This window comes from Protopterus annectens, chromosome 8.part0 (assembly GCF_019279795.1).
Source record: "Protopterus annectens isolate FY-2018-M chromosome 8.part0, PAN1.0, whole genome shotgun sequence".
Lineage (NCBI taxonomy): Eukaryota > Metazoa > Chordata > Ceratodontiformes > Protopteridae > Protopterus > Protopterus annectens.
This window is the reverse complement of record NC_056741.1, coordinates 616,490,319-616,497,195: the sequence shown is the minus strand read 5'-3', so window position 1 is coordinate 616,497,195 and position 6,877 is coordinate 616,490,319.

Sequence of the window (6,877 nt, the reverse complement as noted above, 5' to 3'; positions counted from 1 at the left end):
CCTCAGGCCCATTCTAGACTTGTCCGCCCTGAACATGTTTGTCCCCAAAGAAAAGTTCCGGATGGTCACTCTACAATCTATTCTCCCCTTAATGCAGGAGAACGACTGGATGTGCTCTATAGACCTCAAGGACGCGTACTACCACATTCTAATGGACAGACGGTCCAGGAGGTTCCTCCGCTTCCAGCTAGGGGCCAGTCATTACCAGTTCAGGGTCCTTCCATTCGGACTCACCTCAGCCCCCATGGTGTTCACCAAAGTCATGGCAGTGGTTGCGGCCCACCTGAGGCTTCAGGGCATAAGGGTCTTTCCGTACCTAGACGACTGGCTCCTCACAGCAACCAACAGGCATCAACTTTGTACCGCGAGGGACTATGTGCTGTCTCTTGCCGACAGCTTGGGCATTTCAGTCAACATACCGAAGTCTTTTCTTCATCCTGTGCAAGCATTAGATTTCATAGGAGCCAGGCTAGATTCCCGATCTTCTCGGGCCTTCTTGACCTCGGACAGGCTGTCCAGCCTCTCACTCCAGGTTTTGGCTCTTCTTCGCATCAAAGCTCCGCCGGCGGAGTTAGTCCTGAGAGCACTAGGCTCGATGGCAGTGGCTATCGCCCTCTCTCTCCATGCTCGCCTAAGGATGCGTATATTACAGTGGACACTCCAAGTTCAATGGTCACTGTTACTCCACCCATTGAGCACTCCTATCCCCCTGAGCAGAGTTTGCAGGGAATCCCTCCTTTGGTGGCTTCACTCCCCAGAACTCAGGCAAGGGAGACCCTTTGTGACCCCCCCAGGCCACGTTAACCACGGATGCTTCTCGCCTAGGGTGGGGGGGGCATTGTTTGGGCAGAAATGTCCAAGGTACGTGGACCTTGTCGGAGACTGCCTTGCACATAAATTTTCTGGAGATGAGGGCGGTGCTTCTAGCGTTGCAGGCTCTCCAAGACCTTCTACCTCTAGGAACGATTGCAATACAGACGGACAATATGTCAGTGGTCTGGTATATAAACAAACAAGGGGGAACCAGAAACTACCCTCTTTGTCGAGAAGCCATGAGAGTTTGGGAATGGGCAATATCCACCAACCGCTTTCTGATAGCAACGCACATTCCGGGATGATCCAACATTCTGGCGGACAAATTGAGTCGAGTAATTCTCAGTCCTTACGAGTGGTCTCTCAATCCGAAAGTTGCGAAGGAAATTTTCCACAAGTGGGGTTGGCCTCGCTGCAATCTTTTTGCTACCCCCCAAAACACAAAATGCAGCGAGTTCTTCGCAATTCTTTCCCCAGAAGGGGAGAGCCCCAGAGACGCTCTGATTCATGCTTGGCCTCCCGGTCTACTCTATGCTTACCCCCCGCTTCCGCTCATGGCGAAGTTCATTCAGAAAGCCGCACGGTTGGAGAGCAAAATTATCCTCATAGCCCCATTCTGGCCTCGTCATATCTGGTTTCCATACCTGCGGTCTCACAGTCTCTCCTCCCCTTTAATCCTGGATCCCATTCCAGATCTGATATTGCACCCAACGGGGTGCCCAACACCGAACCTGGTAAACCTCAAGCTCGCGGCTTGGTTGATCCAGTTCCACTAATGGCAAGGACTCCCGATATCTCGTCACCAGTGAAAACTATTCTGGTAGCGGCTCATAAACCGTCCACCAGGAAAATCTATAATAGCAAGTGGAAACGATTTTCTATCTGGGCTAACAGCCAAGGTCTCAACCCCTTTACTGTTCCGATTCCTACAGTCTTGGATTTTTTGTCCATGATTTTTGAACAAGGGGCCAGTGCATCAACGGTAAAAGTACAGTTGGCAGCAATATCCCATTTTCATGTGGAAGACGGATTAGGATCTCTAGCATCTACAAAATTGTGTAAGACATTCTTGCGTGGCGTTTTCCTTCTCAAGCCACCAGTGAAATCCATGACTCCCCCTTGGGACTTAACCTTTGTTCTGCAAGCCTTAACGAAACCTCATTTTGAACCTGCAGCTTCTGTACCCTTTAATTTTCTGTCCTGGAAAACAGCATTCTTGGTGGCCATAACTTCTGCTAAAAGGGTTTCAGAGCTCCAAGCTTTGTGCATGAAACCTCCCTATCTTATTTTCCACAATGACAGAGTGTCTCTCAGGACTAATCCATCTTTCTTACCAAAACTGGCATCTGTGGCAAATATCAATCAGACTATCAATCTGCCAGTGTTTTTCAAAAATTTTCAAAATAAGGGAGAATACATGTTGCATACACTAGACGTACATAGACAGTTGCGTTTTTACCTGCACAGGACCAAAGACGTTCGTAAGGCTGATCAACTCTTTGTGTCATTTGCTCCTTCATCCATGGGAAAACCTATATCCAAAGTGACACTGGCTAATTAAATTTGTCAGTGTATTTCTCAGGCTTATAAGGCATCAGGTAAAACAACCCCATTTAAAATCCGTGCACATTCCACAAGGTCCATCGCAACTTCTGCAGCCTTCTGGTCCAGGATGCCGTTGGATGACATATGTTCAGCAGCCACTTGGTCTTCTGCTCATACGTTTATTTCTCATTATAAGCTGGACATGATATCTAGAAGCAGGGCGTCCTTTGGCTCCGCGGTGCTTCGGAATATCCTCCCATAGACCACCCAGGTTTCTTTGTTTAGGTAGCTGGGGACTTTGTCCCACAGGTTGCAGAACAAATGAAGTAACTACTTCAGATTTAGAAGTTATGTACTCACCATAACGTTCCATCTGAGTAGGTACTTCATTTGTCTGCAACCATCCCCCTAACCTGTATCGGGTTTCTAGGATCTTTATGATTCTTGAGAATATCTGAACCTGTTTATTACAGGGTTTTTTTTTTTTCAGGTGATACAGCAAAACCGATTTGAGGTAGTGTGGTGGTGACAGGGGATTGTGGGTAGAGGGGAGGAGCTAGGAGCTCGGATCTTGAAGCTTGGAAAGCTGCCGGTCGGATCTGAGGTCAGATCCGAGACCCACAGGTTGCAGACAAATGAAGTACCTACTCAGATGGAACGTTATGGTGAGTACATAACTTTTAATGTTTGTTGTTTTCAACACATCGAGAACATAGAAAATTACTTTGAGCAGTTGTTTGTCGTGCAGTGTTTTGGAGTTTTTTGGGGGCTTTGTAGATGTATGTTTTATTTTTTTAAATGTTAATTGGGTATTTAAGCTGGTCCAGAGACCCTTTCCAGCAATGAATTAGGCCAGAAGCGACATGTACAAGAAGGCAAACAATTCGTCAGCCATTTAAAAAAACTGCTGTAAGTAGAACAAGCAAGATATAAAGTAAAATCACAGTCCACGTACTGGAATACAACAAAGGCAGAAGAAGACTGGATAGCACAAAAAACTGTTTATTGCAAATAAAGTTTTCAGATTAAAAAACCCTTCATCAGTGTATAACAAAAGTTAAAACAGTGTGCTTATATAATCACACACAGTCCAAATGTTAATTAACAATCAATTAAGATTCAATTAAAAACTTAAAGTAAAATACAACTATTGCAAGCACATTTACATGTGTTTTAATACTGGTTTCAGTGAGACGTTTTGGTTGATGCCTGGCAAAATGTCAGCATTCATTCTTAAGATTCAAATACGCCTTAATTTCCAGTCTGATGTGAATATCAGCTTTTCTTATGCTTGCAGTAACTTTATCTATCACCATAAAAATAAATATATGGCATTTCCAAATTCATTGGTATGTTTTTCTAGGGAATTAGTTATGACATTTCTCCATGTGTCAGATCTATGTTCAGTAATTCTATACCTTAGACGTCTAGTTGACTTAGGGGCGGCCACGGTGGTGCAGCGGTTAGCATTGCCACCTCACAGCAAGAGGTTCTCCAGTTCGATTCTCGGCTGGGGTGCCTTCTGTGCAGAGTCTGCATGTTCTCCCTGTGGTCGCGTGGGTTTCCTCTGGGTCCTCCGATTTCCTCCCACACCCCAAAGACATGCAGCAGGTGGATTGGACACTCTAAATTGGCCCTAGGTGTGAGTGTATGCATGTGTATGCCATCTGTGGAAGGTTGGGCACTGGGCTGGCAACTTGACACTGTAAAACTCCACTGCCAATCATGAGTGGACAGATGATCCGCTGTGGCGACCCCTAACTGGGAAAAAGCCGAAAGAAGAAGAAGACGTCTAGTTGACTTACCTATATAAAAAGCTGTACATAATTTACAGGTAGCAAGATAGACTATATGGGTACTGTTGCAAGTTGCAAAACACTGAAATTTAAATTCCTTACCACTTACAGGATGGATACAAATATTATCTTTATTTATAACATCACAACAACTACAGCTATGGCAAGGCATAGTTTGAGTCTTATTTAAACTTAATTTCTCTAGTACTCATGTCTTTGTAACATAATTTCTGTTTAAGGCTAGCTGAATTCCTATAGGAAAAACTAGGTGATCGGCCATTAATAGGATGTAGCTCAGGTAGAGACCTTAAAATACAACAATTGTTGTTAATAATATTTCTAATCTGAGGTGTATTTATATTATAAGTTGTAACATAACATATTTTGTTTATATTCCTGTTAGATCTTTCTGTATTATTTGGCTGTAAGTTGTTGTGATGTTATAAATAAAGATAATATTTTTATCCATCCAGTAAGTGGTAAGGAATTTAAATTTCAATGTTTTGCAACTTGCAACAGTACCCATATAGTCTATCTTGCAACATGTAAATTATGTACAGCTGCTTATATAGGTAATTCAGCTAGACATCTGGGATAGAATTATTGAACATAGATCTGACACACGGAGAAATGTCATAACTAATTCCCTAGAAAAACATGCCAATGATTAGATGTGGTAATCCATTAAGTAGAGAAGAAGTAATTAGGGACCTGGGACCCAAGTTGATAGCAATCTCTCATTTGACAACCACGTGGCCAAAGTGGTTAGAAAAACATTTTATATAGCCCACCTAATCATGAAGGGATTCACATCTAGATCAGGGGAGGTCATCGTGCCTCTTTACTCATCCCTCATCAGGCCCATAATTGAGTACAATGCCCCTTTTGGGATGTACCTTACCAGACACCTACAGCAACTGGAAAGACCCCAAAAGTACCCCACCAAGAGGATCAAAGGGCTCAAACAGATGCCATATGCTGCCCGGTTAAAGAAACTCCAGCTCTACTCAGTGGCATACCGCCTGTTCAGAGGCGATCTGTGCCTGACGTATAAAGCCATGTCCAACCCGGATTTAATGGACATGCTGCACCTCAGAAAATCCAAATCCCATTGAGCTACGCGCTTGAGAGACTTGAACCTCAGCACTGAAATAAATAGGACATGCTGGAGGGACAGATTCATAACCCAGAGGCTCCCTTCACTCTGGAATAAAATCCCAGTCCGGGTTAGGCAGAGTCCCTCATTGACTCTCTTCAAGAGGAATCTTGATGAGTGGATGGGAGATCGTAGGTTTACCCTGGGTATCACTTCTGTGTCACTGTTAGACAGAGGCACAGTATACTAACCTCGAAAAAGGGCATAGCAAAATAAATTTAAAATGGGTGGCGAAAGCCAAACACATTCTGGCTAGGCTTATAAATGCCCCAGGGCAGATAGCCTAATATGAACCTATGAACCTATGAATTTGGAAATGGCCATATATTTATTTTTATGGTGATAGATAAAGTTGTTGCAAGCATAAGAAAAGGTGATATTAACAGTAGACTAGAAATTAATGAATATGAGTGGTTCTTAAGAATGAATGCTGACATTTTGCCAGGCATCAACCAAAATGTCTCACTTAAACCAGTATTAAAACACATGCAAATTTGCTTGCAATAGATGTATTTTACTTTAAGTTTTGAATTGAAATCTTAATTGATTGTTAAACAATTAACATTTGGGCAGTGTGTGATTATTTAAGCAGACTGTTTTAACTTTTGTTATACACTGATGAAGGTTTTTTTTTAACCTGAAAGCTTTGTTTGTAATAAACAGTTTTTTGTGCTATCCAGTCTTCTTCTGCCTTTATAGAAAACTGATGTATGACATTTTATATCTGTATACACAGTTGAGATCAGTTTGGATGTGTATTTATATGGTTTATGAGCTGAAAAGTGTCAGTTCATTGTTGTCCAAAAATATGCGAAGAGTTAATTGTTTTTCTTTTTATAGTTTGTGACCTTCCTGCTGATGTAGTAGTAGAGGTAAGTTCAAATATTATGCTGTATGGTGTTGGTTAGTTGTTTTCCTTATGATTAATTTGCTTTACTTCATGGGAAAGGCATGCTTAATTTCATGTAATTTTATAGTATTTAAATAATCACTACCCAACTATGGTCATAGAAGGATTTATCCATGACTGGAATGGCTCATCCCTAAGAGTAAGGCCTAGTGGATAAAATTCACTGGGATTCAGTAAATCCTGATTTTTTTTTTTTTATGCTCAGGCAGTACATATTAATGTTATACATCACAGTTATTAAAGAATGTGCCTTGCCTTTTTAAAATAACTACAGTTTACATCAACCCTGAGTGTCACCATTGGATGTCTGTGTATATACCAGGAAGCGGAAAGATTCTCTGTACTCAGTAAACGTGTACACATTTCTGCACATGCTCACTTGCAGTGATGAGCTGTATTTTTAGTTCAAGCCATTGAGAAGCGGAATTAATCAATCATAGCTGCAATTTTTTGTTAGAGAGAATAACATAACTCCAGTTCCTGTGGAGCTGGTTTTATATTTATTTACTGATATAATTTCAGGAGCTTGCCACTGTTGCCTAGAGGCAGCAAGTTCAAATAGGTTAAGCTTTCTGGTGAAAAGATCTCTTTGCAGTAGTAGTTGTAGTTTACCAGTGATATAAAGACTGGGATTCAGAAAACTCATCTGCATTTTAT